The following is a 24,198-nucleotide window of genomic DNA, read 5'->3' as shown; positions in this document are numbered from 1 at the left end:
ACCCCACTTGCGCAAGGGCTGTTCTTCCTAATTTTTTCAGGAAAAACGGCTCTTGTGCAAGAGGGGGTTTTTGCACAAAAAGGAGCCATCTCCACAGCTCCTTTCTGTACAAAAGCCTCTTGCGCAAAAACGGCTGCTAATTAATTATGCAAATGAAGTGTGGCAATTTTCTACTCTGCGCTTTATTTGCACAAGCTTTTGCAGAAGAAGGCTGCAGTACAGACATAGTCTGTAAGTCCATGTTTTTTGGAATGTATTTTGGACTTACAGCAAGGATGGCCTATATAAACTTCATTCAGAAGTGAAACGTCAGCCCTGGCTCATCTCTGAATATCAGCCAGAATTCTGTGCATGCCTAGGAGGCAGCAGCCTCTTGATTACAAGCAATCTGTCTTGCTCCATAATGGAATACATTTAGACTGCCTCAAGGAAGAATTTACCCTAATTCAGGTCTGTCTGAAGAATATGCCGGCCATAATGTAAGTGCTGGTTTCAGCATAGGATGCGGTATGAGTTAGAGGGTGATTTATTCTGCCTGGACTGTAAAAATGGACAAAGGCAGCTTTGTGTACCACAGTATAAAACATCAGCAATAGAATAAGCAGCTGATTAGTGTTTTAGACTAGGAAATATTTGGAGCGTGTATGATAATAAAGAGTTCCCATCTTGTGCAGGGATTCCATCCTAGAACATCTAACTGGAACATTAGTAATACATTGAAATGTGCGCTAAAACTTTGAGCACCAAGTGAAATTAACAGCTCAGATCACACTCTATTATGGTGCTAAGCTGTGGCTCTAGGTGTGCTTATCACATGGATCTGATTATCAAAGCAGGTAACATTTGCAAAAAGTGGAAACTGACTCAAATGGAAGTAAGAGAAATTCTTCAAAATTGGTGTTCTAGAGCTTATACTGTCACCTGGTAACATTAGAGGAGAATAAACAAAAAGTATCAGTTACCAAAATGCACAGGTAGTTGAAGGTTGTACGATTGTTTGGCTCAGTTTGTTTTAGTTTGTATTGTTTAGGATAAAACTAGACACCAGAGACACCACACAGCATGCTGTATGATTAAATATGATTAACTACTGCACTGAGATACAACAGGTGGTGCTTTTCTAGGTAAGCCAAAAGCCAAGTGAGATAACAAGACAGGATACAAAATAATTTCTCTGAAATACACTGCCTGGAGTGTCATATTACTGGTATGAAATTGAATTTATACATAAACTAGTCAAAGTAATGAATGTATTGGATATTATAGGCCCCATCTTGATCACTGAAATCCCAAGTTCCTTTTCTGTAGAACTGCCACATAGCCAGTCAGTCCCCATCCTGTAGCAGCACATGAAATTTTCCCACCCAAAGTACAGGACTCTGCACTTGTCCTTGTTGAACTTCATCAGATTTCTTTTGGCCCAATCTTCCAATTTGTCTACCATCTCCCTACCTTCCAGCATAACTATCTCTACCCCTAGAGCAGTGTCATCTGCAAATGTCCTGGGGGTGCAATCCATCCCATCATCCAAATCATCTATGTTGATGTTGAACAGAAATGGCCCCAGGACTGACCCTTTGGGCACGCCACTTGATATTGGCTGCCAACTAGACACTGAGCCATTAATCACTATCCATCGAGGCCGACAATCTAGCCAGCTTTCTGTCCACCTTATAATTCATTCATGAAAGCCAGACTTCTTTAACTTACTGGCAAGAATATTGTGGGAGACCATATCAAAAGATTTGCAAAAGTCAAGGTATATCACATCCATTGCTTTCCCAATATCTACAAAGCTAATTATCTCATCATAGAAGGCAATTAGATCAGTCAGTCATGACTTGCCCTTGGTGAGTCTATGGTGACAGTTTCTTATCACCTTCCTCTGCTCCAAGAGTTTCAAAATGGATTCCTTGAGGACCTGCTCCATGAATTTTCAGGGATTGAGATGAGACCAACCAGTTTGTACTTCCCTGGATACTCTTCCCCTTTTAAGAGATGGGCACTATATTTGCCTTTTTTCCAATCATCCAGGGACTCCCACAGTCACCATGAATTTTCAGAGATAATGGCTAATGGCTCTGCAATCACACCAGCCAATTCTCTCAGCACCCTCGGATGCATTTGGTCCAGCCCCATGGACTTGCACAGGTCCAATTTTTCTAACTAGTCTCTAACCTGTTCTTTCATTACTGAGGGTTGCTCATTTCCTTCCCACACTGTGCTGCTCAGAGCAGCAGTCTGGAAGTTGACCTTGTCTGTGAATCCTGTGGCAAAACAAGCATTGAGTACTTCAGCTTTTTCCACCTCTTCAGTCACTAGGTTCCATTCCCCATTTGATAAGGCCATGTCTACACAGCCGCGTTACTTCAGAATAGCATTGTGTGCGTCTACACAGCAAGCCTGTTATTTTGAAATAAATTCGAAATAACAGGCTTCTTACTCCGACTCCTGTAACCCTCATTGTATGAGGAGTAAGGGACGAATGCTCTATCTCAAAATAACTGCTGTGCAGACAGCGCCAAAAGTCGAAATAAGCTATTTCAACTTAAGCTACGCAAGTAGCATAGCTCAGGTTGCATAGCTTATTTTGAGCTTAGCCCTGATGTGTAGATGTGCCTTAGGGCATGTCTACACTAGGAAATTATTTCAATAGCTTATTTTGAAATAAAAACTCCTGAAATAGCTATTTTGAAATAGTGTGTCCATACTAAGGGGAAGCCTCAAAATTAGTTAGAGGCAGGCTTCCTTAATGTGAATGAGCTACATCAACTTAGGGCCCTATTTGCTTCTTCTTTCTGCTCGAGATTAACCTTGGAGATCAGACTGAAAGGAGGTGTGGCCTCCCTCAGAGGCAGAGATGGAGGGACAGCCATGCCAGGTTACAGGTATCAACTGCTAATTCCCAGCTTCAGGATGACTCCTCTAATGCAGATACTGCGCTTCAAGAAATGACTGTAAGGGAAGCGGCTAAAAAAATTAGAGGAGGCCCAAGTGAAAGCTGTTCACGTGTGTACTGTGGGTTAGAAGAGAGAGACTGTTTCCCCGGTGGGTCCCAGACCAGATGACATTTGCAGGCAAAGAGCAAAGGTCACTGGAGACAGAAGTATCCATGCACAGGGAAACTACACCAGGGAAACTAAAAGTTGCTGATACACTAGGGTTCCATCAGCAGCTATTAAAATGATCCATGAGCAGCTTTGCCCACATGCCTGTTATGATGTGTCTGGAGACACTGTTGGCTGGAAAACCATGACGTTTCTGGATTCAGGATCTGACACACGTCTGATCCATGGAGAGCATCCAGTGCTGAAAGGGAAGAAAATTTGTACTGCAAGTGTTAAACTGGTGGCTTTTAGAGGTTTAAATGAGAAGGGAACCAAGTATTCAGTCATGCCTGTGTGTTGATTGGCACTTGGTTTTACATGTATTTCTATATAGCTGTGGGGGACAGAAATACAGTCACAAATTATTTCACACAGTTCAAGGGAATGCAGAACTCCTGCAACATCTTAATTCCAGATGCTAAATACAATCACTTACAAGTTAGAAGGATCTTTTACATTAATAGCCATACACAGAAAGTTATTAGGCTGTGCAATTAACAAGAAACTGAATGAGCATAACAGCATTAAATGTATCATCTGTGGATATCTGTGAGGGAAGCCACCAGAAACATAGATCTTGTAAGTGTGACACAGGGCAGGTACTAAATTCCATTACATCATACCTGGAACATTTGTAAATCTTAATTACTTTGCCCTGGTCTACACTAGGGCTTTATTTTGAAACTAGCCAATTAGCCCGTCATAAGACGGGATTTTCAGGACTTCTCTCCTGAGCTCTCTTACTCCGTCTCTCTCTTGCTCTCTCTCTCTCCTCCTACTGCCTCCCCCCCTCTCTCTCAGCTCTCCTCCGCCTCCCGCCTCCCGCCTCCCGCCTCCCACCTCTTTCTTTGTCTCTTTCTTTCTCTTCTCCTCCTCCTGCCTCTCACTCTCCCTTCCTCTTCTCCTCCTCCTCCTGCCTCTCTTTCCCCTCCATCTCTCCCTGCCCCCATTTTCCTTCCCCATCCCTTCCAACGTGGCGCTCGGCTGAGTGCTGCCTGCTCAGCCGGGCTGCCGCGAGGGAGGGGGGTGGGGCCGTATATGTCAGTGCCCCACCCCCCTTCCCCTCCTGTCGTGGCGCTGAGTGCTGCGCCCCTCAGCCGGGCCCCGGCGGGAGAGCAAGTGGCAGCAAGCGGCCATTTAGGGTCTGCGCTCCCCATCAATGGGGAGCGTGGACCCCAAACAGCCACTTGTTGCCGCTTGCTTCCCCGCTGGGGCCCAGCTGAGTGGCGCAGAGTGCCACGGCGGGAGGGGAAGGGGGGCGAGGTGCTGACGTACACAGCCAGGGGGCATGGCCATGTACATCAGCGTTATAGACTTACAGACACTGGTTCTTATATATATGATAACCCCCCTTAGGTTGAATTTATAAGAGGAGTGTCCACACTAGCAAGCCCATTATTTCAAAATAAGTGGCCATTTATTTCAAAATCTGTACTCTTGCTTTTCTTGAGGAATAATGCTAATTTCAAGATACTTATTTTTAAATAGTATTAGTGTGGATGCTCAGGTGCCGCTATTTAGAAATAACTGCTCCCCGGAGTAATTTGAACTAATTACTCCCCAGTACTTCCTGGGGCTCCAAGTCCGAGGTAGCACATCCACATTAATGGAACCTGCCTCAGAATAATTTTGAGGTTTCCCTACAATGGGGACACGCTATTTTGATTTTCTAAAATGGGAGTTATTAAGTTGAATGTAGTTATTTCAAAATAGTTTCCTACTGTAGACATGGCCTTTGAGAGCAGCAGAAATTTAACATTTTTACCCAGATAAAACAGGCCCTTCTTGCTTATGAACCATATGGAGTTATTTCCTGCACTCCCTTTTTTGTTGAAGATTATTTTCTTAACTCTCCACATTGCCCCCCAAAGACAAAGTAGGCCATATGGAGCAGTCAGGAAGCTTAATAGTTCAAAAATAGAAGCAACCTCTTGTTTTAGAATTGTTTGAAACTACTACAATTGCTTGAATGATTTGGTACCCCTGGGAGATGCATAAACAGGAAACAAACCATTAAGCCTTAAAACCGTATAAATCAATGAGTTTCTTAAAAAAAATCAAAGAAGGGTCTCAAGGAAGGGAGCTCGGTTATTGGCTTTGATCCAGCCTCAATCAGCAGCGAATGAGATCTGTGTGAAATGAGTTGGTGGAGTCCTCTCTCTGAAGTCTGATCTCTCTGGCACAGTGTGGGTGGACACCTTGCACTGTCTCTGTTCATGTGCTGCTTGTTCTTGGGTTGAAGAGAGGGTTCAGCTTCCTGCAGAGAGCTCAACACTCAGGACTTGTCAATGCGGCGAGCTGGAGGGCGTGTGAATCTGTAGAGCTCTAGCATGCCATGCACTGACTGTCCATATGGACCCTGCTACTGTGCACTCAGAGTTCTCAGTACGCTCCATCTACTCCCCTTTGAAACAGGAGTAGGTCAATGCACTTTAGGGACTTCTTGTGTGTGCTAGCAGTAGGGATGTAAAGGATTAGCCGGTTAACTGGTAAGCATTGCTTTACAAGCATGCTTATGGGGTAATCAGTTGACTAGCTGCGCCAGCCCGGCCAGGCCCACTACTCCAATGGTGGGGTTTCCTCTGCGGCATGGGGGGTGTTCCAGCCCTGCTGGGCCGGAGTAGCCCTCCACCCACGGAGTGTTGTGGTGCTCCTTACCCACCTGGGCTGGCACAGTCTGGCCGGACACACGGTGCCTTGCTGCAGATGGGGGCTGCTATACTTTAACTGGTTAACATTTTACATGGGATTTTACATCCCTAGCTAGCAGGGTCCAAACAAACAGTGCATGGCAGACTAGCACGCTGTAGATATACACCCCAGTTTGCTGTACACTGTTTGTCTAGACAAACGCTACATTTCCTTAAAACAATCAGTCACTATTGCTTGCCTGTGTATGTGGCAGCAAGATTAAATGTAAAGATCTGTATATATGTGGAAAAAACAAGCACACAGCAGTGAGAGCTCTCAAGTGTAGTATCAATCTTATCCTGCGTAAGTTTTGTGGGTAAGGCTGTAGGAAAGGTCTGGGCTGTAGGAAAGTTCAATTCTTTGCTTTGCCTCAGGCTCCCTGTATAAATGGGTTAAGGCACTTAAAATGCCTATGCCAATGCAATGTCAACAGGCACCTAGGGACATGGGTTATGCCAGCATTCTCTACTGAGGATAATGTCATTTACTTACCTCTGCGGGGTGTTGTAAGGAAACACTCCTGCCATTGCCCTGGTTTGAATCACAATTACAAATACCAGCATTTGTAGCTTACAAAAGTATACTACAATCACCCTGTTCTGTTGCTCTGTTATATTCCTTGTCCACAGCCTACCACCTGCTCATGCCTTGTGAGCCGTAGGTCCATACTTATGACCACAGACTCTTCATGCCCAGCTACCGAGGGATAAATAGCCAGGAAGACAGGGAGGTATGGCTTAGGTGGCTATACCCAAACCTTAGAGTTTCTAACCCTACAGAGCACTCCACACTTCCAAGCAGCGCTTCCCATGTCTACACTGTAGTGTCCTTTACGCCTCCCTGGCTGGTGTTTCTCCTCACCACGAAGAAACACTCCAGCAGCAGAGAAAGGCCTTAGCAGTGGGAAGGGAGCAGGACAAGCCTAGCTCCAGCAGCTCCCCACTACTGGAGCCCTCCACTGTGGCCAGGAAAAGCTCTAGCAGGTGAGGGAGTGGCTTATGCTGCCATGAATCCTGTGGGAAGTAAAGATGCAGGTTTTCCACCTCGCTTCCCTGCACGCAGAAGCCATCCCCTCTGCCAGCCCCGTGTACTGGCCTCTGCGCAACACCTCTGGGGACCTGCTGTCCCTGAGGTCCAGACCACAGGCCCTGATGGCTGCAATGCTGCTCTGGATCCTGCCTCAGTTGCCTCCAGCTGAGGCTAAGTTGCTAACTTTCCCTGAATGGCTGGACTGGACGGCATTGGCTGCAATGGCATCCGGTCCGTCTAGTGCGGGGGAGAGTTGGCCACTCTAGGGCTATGTCTAGACTACACCTCTCTGTCGACAGAGGGATGTAGACGAGGCACATTGAAATTGCTAATGAAGCAGGGATTTAAATATCCCGCACTTCATTAGCATAAACATGGCCACCGCTTTTTTTCGACATGGAGCTTTTTAAAAAAAAAAAACCCCAGCAGTCTAGACAGGGATCTGTCGAAAAATAAACCCTTTTTTGTCAGATCCTGTATTCCTCAAAAAATGAGGTTTACAGGACCTGTCAAAAAAGGGTTTATTTTTCAACAGATCCCCATCTAGACTGCCGTTTTTTTTCGAAAAAGCTCCATGTTGAAACAAAGTGGCAGGCAGGTTTATGCTAATGAAGCATGGGATATTTAAATCCTTGCTTCATTAGCAATTTCAACGTGCCTAATTTACATCTCTCTGTCAACAGAGAGGTGTAGTCTAGACACAGCCTAGGAGTTACCTCAGTCTAGGGTGGTGAGGAGTGAGAACAGGTCTGGAGGAGGAGATCAGCTCAGCACTCCCACCTTATAAATAATTCCAGCGCCACTACAGACATGACAAGTGGCGGAGACAGCCTTTCACTGCAGCATGTAGACAGAAGTGAAGGGCCTGCATTCCATATGCTGCCGTAAATGTAGCCAACGCCTTGGTTTGGAAGGTCTCTAGGGCAGTGTCTTTATCTGTGTATGGACAGCACCCAGCATGTAACCTCAGACATGACTGGGGATTCTGGGCACTAATGTAATGAATGTTTATTAAATACCATAACAGTATTTGTCTGGCACTCAGGTAGGCTAGTGAAGGGCAGCCTACACCAGTAAACAGACTTTAGATTCAAATCTTTATTCTGGATATGATCTTTCAGTCGCAGCTGTTTTGGGGTCAGCTTGAGAAGGCTTTATGTATCTCAAAGGCTTCAATGGACAAGGATACTAAGAAATGTGCAGGAAGTCTTACCTGACGTTTACGTGGACATGGATTTAAGAACTCCTCAGTTTAATTTTTTTCCCAACCGTCTTCTATAATTTTTTGAACCCTTTGCCTCAGGTCCATCTTCCCTTCTGAGACACCGAGACATCAAGTGGATTTTCTCCTTTAATATAGACAAGTGCCTGGGACTCTCACTGAAATAACAAATGCCTAATTGAATAAGTGAGTGATTTTAAAGTACTACTGCACATATTGTTTCAGGCACTTCAGAATAAATCAATCTTAGCCATGACAAAATGTTCTGAACTTTCTAACACATTTTTACTTTTTCTTGTCTCTGGATTGACATGCTATATTAGTTTGAACTGGCTGTGGCTCTATTTTTTATCAAACAATCCTGGCAAGCAGTAATTCAGTATTACACTCAGCAACAAGAAGCAAAGTTTCTTGTTGGTGCCTACTTTTAACATCACATAAAGAGGAACACAGGTTTAGCCAAATCCGTTTGGTTTGCAGCTACTTTTCTCAGTTTACGGCATTAGCAGAATTAATTTGTTAGAGACTTATCTTCCCCAGTTAATTTGAATGAAGTGCAGCATTTAAATGTTTGCACTTTGCAAAGTGTTAGCTTTGCTATTTCAAAACAAGATTGTTTAAAGCAGAGGCTCTCAAACTGGGGTCACGTGGAATGCATTCTAGGAGAGTGTGAGACGTTTTAGGGGAAAAAAGCATAGGGAACATTTTACCCACAGCAATGAATAATTAGTAAAGCTGATTCCTCCGCACATATCAGGTCTTCAGTTGGTGCTGTGCATTTGACTGTAGATGTTGCTGTGTATTTTGTTGAATTTCTATTAAGCTTTGCATAGCATTATACCAAGTTGTTGCCATTTGTATGTGACTCTGTTTGCTATGGTATGGCATGCATGTTTAAATGTAAGCATTGACCATAGTCGCAGTTTTGCTTTTTCTCTAATTACAATGGATCATTGGCTCTGTTTGAACCAATGCCTTACTGTTTTTACTATTTAATGAGATTTTCATGTTAATTATTTTTTAAATTAGGATATGTACTTGTGGGGTGTTCAGAGAGGCTGTAAACTAATACGGATACAAGGAAGGATACAATGTGTGTGTACGCATGCACACGTGCACACATGAATGCTCTCTACTGGACTGAATCAGAACTGTATGTCAGAACTTGTCTTCTTCTAATGCCAAGACACTTTTTTAGTCCCAATGATAGGGGCCTCTGCTTCTGGAGATGGAAGATCTGCATTTGATTTCCATAATAGTTAGGAAGTTTCAAGTGGCCATGGTATAAAGCATAGTGACAACCAATGTTCCTTCTAATTTTTTCCATCCATATGTGGAATAAACTTTATTATGTGCAACATGACATGTAAAAATGTGCACCACCAGTACAAATACATTCTGTTATCTGTGGGTGCTTTGCTAATCAGCTGGGCAGCATTTAAATCTCTTCTGGTCGGCCGCCCAAACGCTCAGCTTACAGAGTTCACTGGGAATAACCATGAGGTTTCCAAGTACACACTGATTTTTTAAAATAGTCTGTTTTTCCATAGACTTGCTTGAACATTTTTAAATGGATGGGATTAAGAATACCAGCACCTATTAACAATCTTTATCATAGACATTCAGTTAGTCCTATGCCCTGGGACAGCCACACACATTTTTTGGATCTCATTGTCACAACAGATGGCTTAGTAATGTAATTAGCAGCTGTGAATGTTTCTTCATGCTACTTTTGACCACTAGCTCATAACTCATCTCACCTTTCATCTGTCTGACGTAGGTAAAATTAGATCACAGTCAGCCTGGGTTTACTTCATTGGATTCAATGGAATTACCTCAGAGAGAATTTTGGTAGAAATGAATCCAGTAGCATTACATCATGACTTTTACAGTATAATAGTAAATGTCAGTGTATATGGTTTTCAGCATTGCATGGATTTTCACACACAGAGAAAAACCAGACATTTGTATATCTCATTCAGTTTTGTCCACACTTCTATACTTGTTGCAATGTTCTCCCCTTTTAGAATGTACATATGTTAATATAGGATTTTTTATAATACCGGGTCATCAAGAAGTGCCACACAAGGAGTAGATAAGAAGCTAAATATGCCAAGTTTTAAATACACTTTTAAATCTTCTATGCTTTGGATCAAGGCGGACGTGCTTTTTAACAAAGTATAGCATTGAGCCCACTAGGCAAAGGCCCAAAGTTAGAGTACTGGACAAACCCAGCTTTCTTATCTGTAGTAATTAATTATTATTACTAGTATATGTAGCACCTCAATGCCCGATTCCACTAGCCATTCTACAAGTATATAGGAAGAGCTCACACCTCAGTGAGAGAAAGCAACTTGCACATGCTTGAAGTCATGTTTCAAGTCTGTTGCAGAGTAGAGGCTAGAATCTAGGTCAGGGGTCTCCAACCTTTCTAACCACAAGATCACTTTTTCAGGGTAAGTGCAATGTAAGATCTACCTCAAACTCAAACACCCTTGTCCCACTTCCCTCCTGCCTCTTCTTTGAAGCTCTGCCCCTGCTCCACCTGCTCCGCCCCTTCTCCGAGGCCTCACCCTGCTCGCTCCATCCTCCTTCCTCTCCCATCTTTACTCACATTCACCAGGCTGGGGCAGGAGGTTGGTGTGCAGGCTCTGGTCTTGGGCCAAGGGGGTTGGAGTGTGGGAGGGGCTCCAGGCTCAGCCCAGGGCGGGGGATTGGGGTCAGGGAGGGGCTTCAGGGTGCAAGCTCTGGGAAGGCAGAAGGTTTGGGTGCAGAAGGACTCATATCTGGGGCAGGAGGTTGGATACAGGAGGAGGCTCAGGGCTGGGACAAGGGTTCAGGAAGCAGGCTCTGGCTGGGCCCTGTTTAACGGAGATGGGTTCCGGGTGCTGGAGCAGTGGGGGTAAGGCACCACTCTTGAAAGCAGCTGGCATGTACAGCAATGGCTCCATAAGCTGCCCCTCATCTACAGGCACTGAGCCTACAGCTTCTACTAGGGGTACAGGAGTAGGGGGAGGAGGGACACCCTGACATCAGTGCTCCCCCTCTTCTCCCTCCCACACCCTGCACAGCGAGCAGGAGGCTCCCGGGGGAAGTTCCAAGGCAGAGGGCAGGAGCAGCATGACAGTGGGTAAAAGGGCAACTGAAGTGCTAGGGCTTGATAGCTTCCAGGGCAAACCAGTCAGGATCACCTGTCAGAGGCTCCAAGATCTACCGGTAAATCCTGATCTACTTGTTGGTGATCACTGCTCTAGGTCTTCTGGCTGTTCGTATAGTGGCTCTGTTCACTAATGCAGCCCCTCTTAACAGTTGCTGTAACATTTGATGAATCACAGTAATTCAAACATAGTGACTGATTTATCACCCTCAGTAAATATACTTTTATCCTACAGGATTTTAAAATGAAAGTTAACTCCTTTACTGAGTGCACCCTTAAAGAATCAGACATCTCTGGATTTTCATCCCTAGAAGAAATAAGGAGAACTTTTAAATCAGTTTCTAGACACAGATTGAAACATGAAATGTCTTCAGAAGTTGCAAAAAGTAAATGTTAATAACACCATAAAAAAAGAGAAGGAAAGATATAAATTAAAATGTGGAAGTAATACTTCCAGGGGTACCAGCAGGACAAATAAATAGATGTCTATAAAAATGTTTCTGTTATACTAAAGTGGAACATATAATTTATTAGATAAAAGGCTCAAGAAATCATGGATATCTGGAGAAGAAGTATGTTTTGTCCTCGCCTGAGTTTTTCCACAACAAAATGCATGTATAGCAACTTTTCTTATGGACAAATATAGAAATTGTAAAGGGCATGTTGTCAATGTGCTATGTGCAACTTTTCAGAAACCCATACCTGAGTAAATGAAATAATTTCACATTTATAAACTCTAAGGATCTCCAAGTGCTTGCACAGAAAATAAGCCTTTCATTTCTCTGTGCCAAATTTAGGTGCCTATGTCCACAGCTAGGCACTAAAATGAGTAACCTGATTTTCAAAACAGAAAAATACTCAACAGGTGCTGCTGATTTCTTTTGGGGTTCTTTTGGCACATTGGAAAATCAGACTATCTATTTATAGATATGTCTGCACTTCACTATAGTTTGGACTAGTAGAGTGTGAATAGCAGTGTGCACTTAAGTGGTATGTTGTAACTCCCTTTTGTGCATGGTGTAGGCATAAACTAGAAGGTCCCTAGTGTGCATTGATGAAATCCTGTTTGAAGAGACCACAAAACAAGTTAGTGGTACACTAAAAAACAGACTTTAGGGCTACGTCTAGACTGGCATGATTTTCCGCAAATGCTTTTAACGGAAAAATTTTCCGTTAAAAGCATTTGCAGAAAAGAACGTCTAGATTGGCACAGACGCTTTTCCGCAAAAGCACTTTTTGCGGAAAAGCGTCCGTGCCAATCTAGACGCGCTTTTGCTCAAAAAAGTCCCGATCGTCATTTTCGCGATCGGGGCTTTTTTGCACAAAACAAATCTGAGCTGTCTACACTGCTTTTGCGCAAAAGGACTTTTGCCCGAACGGGAGCAGCATAGTATTTCTGCAAGAAGCACTGATTTCTTACATGAGATCGTCAGTGTTCTTGAGGGAATTCAAGCGGCCAGTGTAGACAGCTAGCAAGTTTTTCTGCAAAAGCAGCTGCTTTTGCACAAAAACTTGCCAGTCTAGACACTGCCTAGCTGTTCTGATTTCTCTCTCCTTGTTATCAGGTTTTGTTTTGCCTTGAGTCTCATGTTCCTTGGTGTTTATCTTAAAGCCTCACCAACTGGAAGCATGTGATTGAGTATCTCAGCATTCATGAACAGCTTGAAAATGTCCCAAGCATATGGTGGAAAATCTCCTGATTTTGGGTGTTGACTCATGATTTTTTATTGCTTAAGGCTTGTAATACTGCTTTCTATCTGAGGTATTTGTAACATGATTATTGCTATATTATGCAGGCACCATTATATCTACTACTGTGATCTAACGACTAGACGGCACATGAAAGGCCATTGTATTAAGGTCCATGAACTAATTCAAGAGTGGTTCAACTAGCGTTCCAGACAGTGAGACAGCAGAGACATATGTAAGAAACAGCAGGAAACCATAAATGAGAAAAACAAAGGGACAGACATATATTTCTGATTCAATGGCCTCTCTTCTCTCTGTAGGAACACTTCAGTCAGCACTGGTGATAAGGACTAGTTTCTCATCTGACGTGTGGAGGCAATATACTTTGCATGTAGTGTCTGGCTCTTTGTAACAGCCTAATGCTTCCTGAAGGGGAAAACCAGAAGCTAGTTAATGCCTGCCATATTGTGAAAGTCTGCTTGCTTTATCTCATGGAAGCCCAGAAATTCACCACTCCATATCCTCCAGCTCGAACTGTAAGAGTTGCTTACCTTTAAAATTGCTGTTTGTTAAACTTAGTCCAAGAAAAAGTAACATAACCCCTGCACACACACAAATGTCATCTTCAGAAGAGAATAATAGTCTGGGGAAATGTCAAAGTCCTATTTTCCTTATGTGAGATTGTATTTGTTGATGTGTTTTCTAAATTAATCATATAACTGTAGTAGGAGACATTCACTGAAGAAATTTAGTTGAACAAATTAAATGCAGTAGGACAAGTATATATATAATTATTTTATCAACAGGTCTATTACATCGCCTTCATAGATTATTATATTAACTCAAGTCAATTCATTACATGTGTGTTCTTACTGCCTTCTGTTGGGTAAGTCCAGATTTGCTCAACAACAATTTATAGACAGAACTAGTCACACTCTTAGCTGTGATTAGAACTTGCCAAAAAGTGAAAAAATATTTTTGTAAACATTTTAAAATTATTTTTATTCTGAAGCTTTCAAAACAAACCTTTTTTGCTTATTGAAAACATTCTCATAACTTGTTTTTCAAAATTATTATTGAAAATTTATTCAAAAAGATTAGGGGAAGATTTACTATTTACCAAAAAAAGTCACCCAGATCTAATAAGCATGGTCAGATCAAATCAAATCACCATTTGGAATTTACAAAGGTAAATCCATAGGGATGGATTGAAGTGAATCTTTAACTGATTTCCTGATTCAGGGCCTTACTTTTAAAGATACTATCTTTCTTTCTCTTCTCTTTCTTCTAGCATATGTGTTTTAGCAACTGTACTAGTATCTTAGAGATTATACAGACATCCAGAGAGGAACTTCATTGTGCTTTAAAGGCAGATAGGCCTGATGGGATATCTAATTCAGAAACAAAGACTGCTTTCTCAGAATAGCTGCAGGGTGGGCAGGGATGCAGATTGCTGTAAGATTACGTAAAGCAGGGAAAAGTGGTTCCTATTTGAGATACAGTAGTAAGTGTTCTGGAGGTTTCTATGTCTAAGAATTTAATTCTAGCCTTTTGCTCCTGATAACAATACCAAATATATACTTGGTTATAATGTCTATAAACCTTAATCAATTACATACTGTCTTTACTCTAATAGTTGTCTAGTGAGCATCCAACAATTAATTTATTGCCAGTCTAGAACAGTTATTGTAAGGGCTGTTCCAGTGATGTTTAAATTGTTTTTAAAATAGTTGTTACATTTATATCTACACATTGTGTATTCTGGGCAGATTACTGAACAGCCATTCCTTGTCTGCACCAACCAAAAAGTGCACTTCCCTTCTTTTAAGCATTACCCATTTAATGATAAATTATTCACTGGGTAGATCTGTAAATTACATATTCCTTACATTAAACTGGCTGAAACACGATGGCTGTGTCTACACTGCACCCGTTTTCCGGAAAAGGGATGCAGATTAGACACTTCAGAATAGCAAAATCTAGACGTGATTCGGAATAGCGCCAGTCTAGACGTGATTCTTTCAAATAGGAATAAGAGATCCTCTGGAAAAGGGCTTATTTTCTGGAGAATCATGTCTAGACTGGCGCTTTTCTCCGGCTTATCCCCAAGCCGGAAAAAAGCAGCAGCCACGTTAATGCAAATTCCGCGGGGATATTTAAATCCCCCACGGATTTTGCTATTCCGAAGTGTCTAATCTGCATCCCTTTTCCGGAAAAGGGGTGCAGTGTAGACACAGCCTAACAGATATACTGGAAACTGAAAATGTGGTTACTGAAGCACTGGACATAATAATTTTCTTTACTCTTCTTCAGTTACCACTGCAGATCTCTCTTGCTTGCTTGCTCTCTTTCTCTTTTGTGGTCATGCATTTATTTTTAAATACAAAAATCTAAAATTAGACTGACATTCTGAGAATGTGGCTTTATGGAAAGGGATTAGATTTATTGGGGCAAGAAGCAGAGAAGGAGTTTAAAAATGTTCCCAAAATAGCACATATCAGACATTTGACCGTTATGGGGGATTGTGCAACTTCCTTTATGGAATCAAATTAAAAATATACTTCTCCGAATTTATTTCCTGGAGGAAAAAACCCTCCAACCCCACCACCTTGTGTGTCTCAGTACTCTGAGTAAATTTGATTTGTCCTTTTCATATGTGTTCTCTCTTTTTTAAAAAAAAAATTGTATCCTTTGGTATATATGGTTGTGACTATTTTCTTCCACTATTTGATCTGAGGAAGTGGGTCTGGCCCAAGAAAGCTCATCATCTAATAAACCATCTTGTTAGTCTTTAAAGTGCTACATAGTCCTGTATTTTACTCTGAGTATGGTGCCCTGTTGCACAGTCAAGTCAATGGTAGCATTGCATTAGGTATTCTAGCCCTTCTTCATTTCCCCTAATGCAATAGGCTAAGTTTATCTAACAAACCACCTCTATGTGTTGTATAGCGTGGTTCCTAATAGATAGTTAATGAGTTCAATATAGTCATGAAATAGTTAGGTGCTGTTTTATGGGACCTTGTTTCCTATAAACATGGATATTTTCTTGCTGGTGGTAGTATGACCCTAAGAGCCCCTTTCTGTTCTCTGTTTAATTATCTTGTTTAACTATCTTGCAAATATAGGCCAGAGTAAAGTCTGTACTAGAAGGGAATTGGGTGTGGGGTGGGAGATGGGGAGGCAGCCAGTATTTAAGTCTGTGATTTATCCAAAGCGTCCACAGGTTTTATTTTCAGTACAAATTTTATCTGGCTCCCTTGTCAGGACAGGAACTTGAAAACTTCCCACCATGTGCCTCCCATCAGAGAGACATATCTCTGTTGCACTTTCAAAGGTTGTAGCTAATCCCTTAATTGTGGGCAATGCGTCCATCAGGGGGCCCAGCATGCAGCCTGAGTAACTGAGGGAAGTGCTGGGGAAACAGGAAGGGGATGCTGAAGGAAAGAATCTTGGCAAACTACTAGAAACAGGGTGCAAACATCAGTGAGGGTGATTGATTAGCCACAGAAGCAATCCACAAAGGAACATGGTGGATTGTCTAGCACTTAAAATCTTTAGAGCAAGATGGGATATATTTTTAATTATATTCTGATAGCATGAAATTCTAAGCCCTGTTTCATGCAAGATGCCAAACTAGATGACCAAAATGATCCACTGTGGCTTTAAAAATCTATGGGTGAAATGCTGACCAGGTCTGTGGGCAGGAGGCGGGAGGCAAAGGGGGCAATTCCCTTGGGGCCCAGCAATTGAAAGGGGCCTGCGGCTCCCAACCATCGCTGCTGCCACAGCAGCAGTTCTCTAAATCACCGCTGAAGTGCCATGCCCTCTGGAGAGGCAGAACTACCACACAACACGTTTCGGGCAGTGCTGAGGGCTAGCTGCCCCGGCCCTGTCCCTTCTGGGAGTGTGGAGCCGTTCCTCCCCCCCACACACACACCTTGGTCAGGGGCCCAAAGAGGCTGTCAGCTCCATTGTGCTGGCCTATTAATGTCAATGACAGGGTTGCTATTCACTTTCTTGGGACCAGGATTTCAGCCTATGAATTTTGCCCCACCTCCGGCTGCTCATTGGGTACTGCTGCCTCAGGGTCCTACCTCTGCCCTGCCCAGTCAGAATGACCGGTGGAGCTGTGTACTTATGGGATACAGAGGCTCTGTTGTGCCTTGGCAGCCACCTCAGAGCTTTGCTCCCTTGTGCTGCTAAGTGTAAAACCTCTCTCCACCACACATACGGGAACCAGAGTTGTTCTTCTAAGAACCATCTTACTCACAAAAGAAGAGAAAAGTTATTTATTAGTTCCCTAAATAGAAGAACTAGAGGACACCAAATGAAATGAATGGGTAGCAGGTTTAAAACTAATAAAAGAAAGTTCTTCACACAGCGTGTAATCAACCTGTGGAACTCCTTGCCAGAGGAGGCTGTGAAGGCTAGGACTATAACAGAGTTTAAAGAGAAGCTAGATAATTTCATGGAGGTTAGGTCCATAAAAGGCTATTAGCCAGGGGATAAAATGGTGTCCTTGGCCTCTGTTTGTCAGAGGCTGGAGAGGGATGGCAGGAGACAAATTGCTTCATCATTGTCTTCGGTCTACCCTCTCTGGGACACCTGGTGCTGGCCACTGTCAGCAGACAGGATACTGGGCTAGATGGACCTTTGGTCTGACCCAGTACAGTCGTTCTTATGTTCACAAAGGGAATGGGGAGATGGTAGCATTGCATAATGCCTGAATTCCCAACCTAATGAAATGCTCGCCAGTCCTATCACGGCAAGGGATGTCTGCAACCGCTGAACCTAGACACTGTCACATCCTAGACCTTCCTGTTTGGGGGATTTGTGCTTTATAAACAGAACACAATGGCTTTGTTTCCACACCTGTCAAGTGGTGAGCTGCTTCTTATAAAGATGTTTGCGGTAGCTCTCTGTTTACAAATATTGCCCTTCTTTTCTTGGAACCCATATATCTGCAGTCCTGGAGCTGCACTTCCTGGTGATCTGGATGTATTGTCTGTTACTCACTCCAGAGGAAACAGGCAGTTTGAACTCTTATTTCTCAAAGGCAGAACACGTTGTTTGCAAAGAAGCTGTGATTAAACAGAGCTTTTTTTTTATCTCTGTAGACTACGACACTGCTTGATTTTTCCCCTTTCTCCCCATGCTCCAAGGCAAGACACATTTCTGTTATTTCTTCTAACGTAGCATCTGTTAGAAAGGACTGTAGGAAAGGAAGAGGGATTAGGATTAAAGACACTGAGAACCAAAATTCATCTGCAGGTTAGGGAGATCAGGAACAAGAGCTATGCTAAATCCTATCAGTCTAAACTTGAACCAAGGCACTGGGGGGGAGGGGGGGGGTGGGGAGAAAGCTAGAATTGGAGCAGTGGCTGATGCTTAGAGGAGAGACTGAGGAGTCTGCGGGCTGCCTCTGTCTCTGACTCATTTGTTGAAGCAACTCTTAGATGTCTGTGCACCATCGTTTACTTCTTTGTAAAATAGAGATAAAGTAGAAACGGGGCTAAAACAAAATCCTGGTTCCAAACTACCTCCCACTTCCCCAGCTGTGGAAAATCCTGTATCCAGATCCAAACTGTGATGTGTGGATTCCAGTCTAGTATAATACACATGCTCCTTGGAGGTACAGAAATATGAGTATTTATCTTATGATTACTGAATGCAGTTGCATGTCATTAACATGCGTGCTGGGAGACAACTTTTCAAAGTCAAACTTTAACCATGGTATGGTGAGTGTGAGGCTGGCAAGTGCAGAAAGCTGCTCATTGGAGGGTGTTCCCAGGGGACTGTTGTGGTGTGTGGAAGCACAGCTGATACTAAGTTGTGTTTGTAAAGCTGGTGAAAGTCCTCTGCTAAGGTCAAAATTTTAGCTCAACTGTGAGTAGAGCCACAGGCCCTGAACATGGACAGAGATTGGGGAGGGAGGAGAGAGAAAAGCATGGCAGGGGAGGTCATGGCCACAGTGAGCTGCCAGCCACCCCCAGCCCTGCTAGCAGCTCCAAGCAGCCAGTGAACAGTCACTTCAAAAAGAGACAGGTCACCAAGCCTCAGCCTGACTGAACAAAGGTGTGGTGGGCGAGGGGAAATGAAGAAAGGAAGGGCAGAAAGAGGGGCTAGGAAGCAGCAGCACCGTGTCCTGGTTTGCAAACGCAGCTGCAATAGGAGCAGCCCTACCAGAAAAACACCCCAGAGGGCTTGTACCTGAGCTATCCAACCAATGATCCCAGCCCCCCTGAATAAGGGATGTAAAAATATTTCTCTACAGAAACATTCCCTGCCCTGCTGCACCTATATTCCAGGGTCCAGAATCTGCAAACCTTTGGGCAGACATGTAACTTTACAGTAACGTGAACAGGTTGGCCTCCCTGTGGTCTCTGCTTGCTCAGCGAGGCTGCTATTTCCAGCATCTCCCAATGGGATGTGCTGCCCCAGGCGTGGCTCTACCAAACACTGCTGAGCATCAGGAGTGATTTCAGGATGTTACTGAAATGCAATGGCAAGCTCCATCCCTCACCTTAAGGCTGAGCAGCTGAGCTTGGAACCCCGAGCCACTCTGCAGCCACTGTTACAGCATCCACAGAACAGCTCTTGAAACTTCCCTGACGCACCCCACAAGGCAATGGCTGATGGCTCCAAATAGCTATTTTCTGGCTGCTTGCCAAACCTCACGGTCCATGCCTCAGCACAATGAGCTCCTGCAGAACTGTGCAATGCAGCACACAGGGAGTCAACTGGAAACCCACGCTCAGGCCTGGCCCTGCTCTGAGCCCATGCAGGCTGAGTGGTTTCCAGCCAGGGCTTCCCAGACCCCCACAGGCTGGGGGGTCTTGCACATTAGCCACCAGTGGCCTTGATTAAATCTCCTCCAGGTCTCTGTGCAAGGCTAAAATGAACCCTGAGGCAAGTGCCCAGCCCCACAGGCCAATGGTCCCCTTACAGTGGGCCCAGCCCTTTAAGCCTCAGATAGGCATGGAATTTGCTCCCCACCTGCCCACCCACGCTCCACCTCATTGGTCTGGCTGCAGCTGCTTCCCCATTCCACCTAAGACCCCGAAAGTATTTTCTGTTCTGCCTTCATCCATCTGTGTCTTTCCCAGGAGCTCTTGCTTTTATGGAGAATTTACCTCATTTAGGCTGCTCTTTGTGACTTTCGTGAACCTGATCATTTTCAAGTGATACATATGCATGTAGTGTTCACGAGGGTTACTAAATCTTCTCCCTGCAAGTGACAGGCTACACTCTGGTCTCAAGTATCAGAGGGGTAGCCGTGTTAGTCTGAATCTGCAAAGACTGTGAATGGCTTGCTAACTACAAAAGCAGCTTCTACTCTCTTGGAATTCACACCTCCAGATCAGCTGCTAGAAGTGGGCCTCATCCTCCTTGATTGGATCCACCTCGTCATCTCCAGCCTGATTCTGGCCTGCATATTTATACCTGCCTCTGGATATTTCCACTACGTGCATCTGACGAAGTGGGTCTTTGCCCATGAATGCTTATGCTCCTACACTGCAGTTAGTCTATAAGGTGCCACAGGACTCCTTGCCACTCTGGTCTCAGATACCCAGACACACAATCTGCATGTGCTGGAGTTTTGTGCGTTCGTTGGTGAGTGGAGTTCAGCCCAGTGTATGGCTACTTTGACCCAGTTTGCAGAACACCTTAGAGCAGTGTTTACCAAATGGTGCTCTGTGGAACCCCAGGGAGAACCCAATCACTCCCCCCCCCCCCCCCTTATAGAGACAGAGAGGAGCCTGCTGCCACTCTGTGTTTCCAAAGCCCGCTCGTGACTGCATTTTGGCCCCCAGGTTTCCCTGGTCCACTCCCCGTTGGTGTTTTTTTTGTTTTTGTTCTCGGTGTGTGTTTTTTTTCTCGACAAATTTCCTGGTGCTGATGGGGTTTTTTCTCCTTGACAAATTCCCCTCGCCCTCCGGCTGTAGGGGTTCCTCGAAATTCTTCGAAGTTTAAAAGGGTTCCGTGGCCAAATAAAACACTGCCTTACAGCTGAAACAACTCCTTGCCCCTCTGGTCTCCTGCACTTTTGCTGTCTGCATTAAGGCAGCAATTCTGAGCACTCATAACTCCCAAGGAAGCAGTGCAGATGCAAAACCAATAACATCCGAATAAGAAAAATTTCTAATCCATGGTATTTGAATGGAGCAAAATTTGGCTAAACCAGATCAACACCCTCTAGTTGCAAGCAACTTGAGAGCTGGTCCAGATGTTTCCCTTTCTTGTCACTCCAGTCCTGGTACTCTGGAGCAGAAGCCTCAATCCTTTCTCTTTCATTTTTCATGCCTCATATACCTGCTCAAAGGATTTTACCACCACACTCTGTGTTACCAGATGACAGGTTGCTGGCAATGGTATGTACATTTGATGCATAACAGCACCCCTCCACCACGTCTCCCCTTCCTATCTCCCTTATACAGATTATGTGTTAACATTCTTGTTATGAGAACAGTCCCAGTAGGCTGCAGTTAAGCCTTGTAGATCATGGTCTCTGTCATTTAGTATCACTTCTAATTATTCTGTCTGGCTTCCCATACTCCCAGCATGTTTAAAGAATTTAGTGCATTATTTATAGCATTATTCTTTATTGTCTGCTTCCTACAGCACCACGTTCTGCCTCAGGCTCTATCTGGTAAGTGTCTCTTGTGAGGCACTGAGCGCTGCCCACTGCTATTGTTGTCCATGGGCACTAAGGGTGCCTGTTGTTTCACAACATCAGGCCTTTATTTTTAATGTTTCAAGCTGGAGGATTTGGGTTAAGTGAAATCTCCCCTTCTGTTCACCTCATCTGGCTCCACTCAGTGGCAGGCCCACTAAGGTCCAGCAGAACAGCTGCTGCATACATTCCGGAACCTGGCCTACCTTGCTTTGCAGGTGCAAGTTGGAAAATTGGTGGAGTTGGCAGATTCCTGTATTTCAAGCAGGCTATATACATACACATATAATGGAGACATCCTCTTAATTGTGTTGTGTGCAAGGGATCAAGTCAGGACAGATTTTCTGGCTTGTTCTGCTCTCTTTGCACTGTTTGGGTATGTCTACACAGCAACATTATTTCAAAATAACTTACTCTGCGTCTACACAGCAGGCAGTTATTTCAAAATAATGTTGAAATACTATCAAGCTGGAGAACTTCTTCCTCCACCTCCGGTAACCTTCATTGTACAAGGAGTAAGGGAAGTTGGAGGGCGAGTGCTCTATTTCGAAATAAGTGCTGTGTAGACACTCCCAATTTCTAAATAAGCTATTTTGAAATAAGCTATGCAATTGACTTAGCTCAATTTGCATAGTTTATTTCGAGTTAAGTGCTGCTGTGTAGACACACCCTCGGGCTACATCTATACTGCAGGCTTCTTGCGCAAGAACCTTTTTGTAGACGAAATCTTCCGCAAAAAGTTCTTGTGCAAGAGCGTCCTCACTGCAGAGACGCTTTTGCTCAAGAAAGCTCTGATTGCCATTAACAGAATTAAAGAGCTCTTGCGCAAAAAGTCTTATTCCTTATAGAAAGAAGAATAAGTCTTGAGCAAAAAGTCTCTCTTCTTACAATGTACTGTACATTTTTTGGTGCAAAAACACGCTTATAGTGTGGACACTCTGCGAGTTTTTGCACAAAACCAGCCATTTTGCGCAAAAACTCTGCAGTGTAGACATAGTAAGAGCTTTACCACACAAAACAGAAACCTGGAATATGGCTCCCTGCTGCATTCTCTGCTGGCCCTTCTCAGCCCATTCACAAACAGGATAGTCACAGTGCAATGCAGTCCAGTCACTCCTCCCTGCCCTTTCCTGTCCCCATTCCTCCCCACGCTTGACATGCCCTGGCTGAGGGTGTAGGAGCAGCTGGCTAAACTGGCTCTTTGCTGATTGGGGAATCTTCTTAGTAGAAGGAATGTGACTAGTGCCTGCTGCCTGTGAGCTCCCTGGATGTTCCCCGTGGTTCTTGTGCTACTGGTAGATAGTGTTAGCCTCAGAGGCTGGCTGTGGCCCTCCATATGGTCTCTATCTTTTTACTAGAGGCAGGAACCACAGCCTACTGAGCCATACTCATCACAGGCTAGTGCATACATTTGGGATAAACTCCCCTCTCAAGTCCTGATCAACCTTCTCGGGGAAGATCTTTGTGATGTTGTGGAGAGGTTTGGGGGGAACCCAGGCCCACCTACTACTCTGGGTTCTGACCCAGGCATCCTAAGACAGTGGCAAAAGGCAGGGTTACTGCTATTCTCAATCTGTCAGCTTTTCCCTGGGCCACTTCCTGAACCTTTCCTTTGGTACCTTCTCTCTGACACAGACACAGACACACCTCTTCTGTACTGCACTTCCTTCTTCCTACCATACTCAAAGAGGCTCTGGGAGACAGACCCATAGTCTCCTATAGACAACCACCTAACCTCAAGATGATTCTTACCAACCACCACAGGACATACCACACTAATACCAACCCTGGTACCTTCCCTTGCAACAAACCCCGTTGCCAGCTTTGTCCACATATTCATTCTGCTGATACCATTATTGGACCTAACCAAGTGAGTTATAAGATCAAGAACACATATTCCTGCGCATCCAGAAATATAATCTATGCTATCATGTGCCGAAAGTGTCCGTCTGCTATGTACATTGGACAAAAATCTCAGACACTTCGCCAAAGGATTAATGCCCACAAAACAGATATCAGACAAGATCACAAAGAGAAAACAGTTTCTTGCCACTTTAACCAGAAAGGACACTCTCTAAATGACTTAGCCACCTGCATTCTGCTACAAAGACCTTTTACATCTGCACTTGAAAGGGAATCCTCTGAACTGTCATTCATGTTAAAATTCGACACTTGCCAACAAGGACTTAACAAGAATTTGAACTATCTCACCCATTACCAAGACAGTTTCCCCAATTATCACCTGTAATACCATTAACTCACAAACATCCCACTCTCCCTACCTTTAATATCATCAATTCACAGACACTTACCTTCCTTCCTCCCCCCCCCCCCCCCCCGCATCCCGCTTCTGTTCTGAAATGTGATTTGTCCTTTTCATATTTGTTCATTTTTTTAATTGTATCCTTTGGTATATATGGTTGTGACTACTTTCTTCCACTATTTGATCTGAGGAAGTGGGTCTGGCCCACAAAAGCTCATCATCTAATAAACCATCTTGTTAGTCTTTAAAGTGCTACATTGTCCTGCATTTTGCTTCAACTACCCCAGACTAACACAGCTACATTTCTATCACTTTCCTTCTTCCTGGCCTTCACTCTTTCCCTTCCCCCTTCCTTGCCTGGGGGGA

The sequence above is a fragment of the Pelodiscus sinensis genome, chromosome 3 (assembly GCF_049634645.1).
Source record: "Pelodiscus sinensis isolate JC-2024 chromosome 3, ASM4963464v1, whole genome shotgun sequence".
NCBI lineage: Eukaryota > Metazoa > Chordata > Testudines > Trionychidae > Pelodiscus > Pelodiscus sinensis.
This window is presented reverse-complemented; position numbering follows the sequence as displayed.